This window comes from Meles meles, chromosome 2, assembly GCF_922984935.1.
Source record: "Meles meles chromosome 2, mMelMel3.1 paternal haplotype, whole genome shotgun sequence".
Classification (NCBI taxonomy): Eukaryota; Metazoa; Chordata; class Mammalia; order Carnivora; family Mustelidae; genus Meles; species Meles meles.
In genome coordinates this window covers 179,862,698-179,864,012 of record NC_060067.1, presented here as the reverse complement: position 1 = coordinate 179,864,012, position 1,315 = coordinate 179,862,698, and positions in this window count along the sequence as shown.

The following is a 1,315-nucleotide window of genomic DNA, read 5'->3' as shown; positions in this document are numbered from 1 at the left end:
TCAGGTAACTAAGTGGAGAACTAAAAGGAACACCATCGCTGGTACTATCATTAGCCATTCTTTTATTGTGTGCAAATCTCAGTCAAGGTCACCACAAACAAAGGGTGATGACCACAGAGAGCTGTAGCGACCACAGAGAGCTGTAGCGGCCACAGCTAGCATTTATAGAGAGAAGTATGAATACTGACTTATTTACACTTCACAACCTCACAGTGTGCTTAGATATATAATAAGCTTTTCCTGGTGAGCAAACTGAAGCTTAGAAGGGCCAAATAACTTGGCCAAGGTACCACCTTTCTTGTTTAAAGATTTAGTTATTTATTTGAGAGAGATAGAGAGAGCATGAGAGGGAGGGGCAGAGAGAGGGGGAGAGGGAGAATCTCCAGCAGACTCCGCCTTGAGTGCAGAGCCCAACACCGGACTCGATCCCATGACCCTGAGATCATGAGCTGAGCTGAAATTAAGAGTCTCACACTTAACTGACCAAGCCAACCAGCTACCCCCAAGATATCGGCTTTAGACGTATACTGGAGAGTAGGGACTAAAACCTGCTCTTCTTATTCTGGAGTCAGAGTTCATAGTTCAATTTTCCAAGTTTTGTAAGTATTTTTATTTCTGTAATCAGAAGAAAATAAAAGATAAAGGTTGACATTAGAATTATGCAGTAAAGGGGTGCCTGGGTAGTTCAGTCATTGAGCGTCTGCCTTCGGCTCAGGTCGTGATCCCAGGGTCCTGGGATGGAGCCCTACATCGGGTTCCCTGCTCAGCAGGGGGGAGGGGGCTGCTTCTCCCTCTCCCACTCCCCCTACTTGTGTTCCCTCTCTCTCTGTGTCAAATAAATAAATAAAATCTCTTAAAAAAAGTAAAGACAATTATCACAGTAAAGACAATTATCAATAATGGCAACAACAAAAATGAAAACAAAGACATTCCCTAAAGACATTCTTACCCAAGAAAGTGCTTTACAGAACATTCAGGGTTGCAAAATTATTTGAAACATAAACTAACCACCATTATTCTTGGACTGTGAACTTTTACATTTTATACTTGGAAGATTCCAAGAAAGACATATGTTATTTATGTAGAGTTGTACCCATGATGCTTCAGATAATATCGTTCACTGAAAACTAACTCTCCTTTGGAGTCCCCCTAATGCTTTGTCATCCTTAGCAGGAATTATGAGCTACAATAACGGGTTGTTTTTTTTTTTTTTAATGCACAGTATAACACTGGGCATTTCAATTTCAGGTCTGTGCCATGCTGGGATTCATACAGTGTCTATAGATACTAGGCTTGTTCTCCTATGTGTAATCTA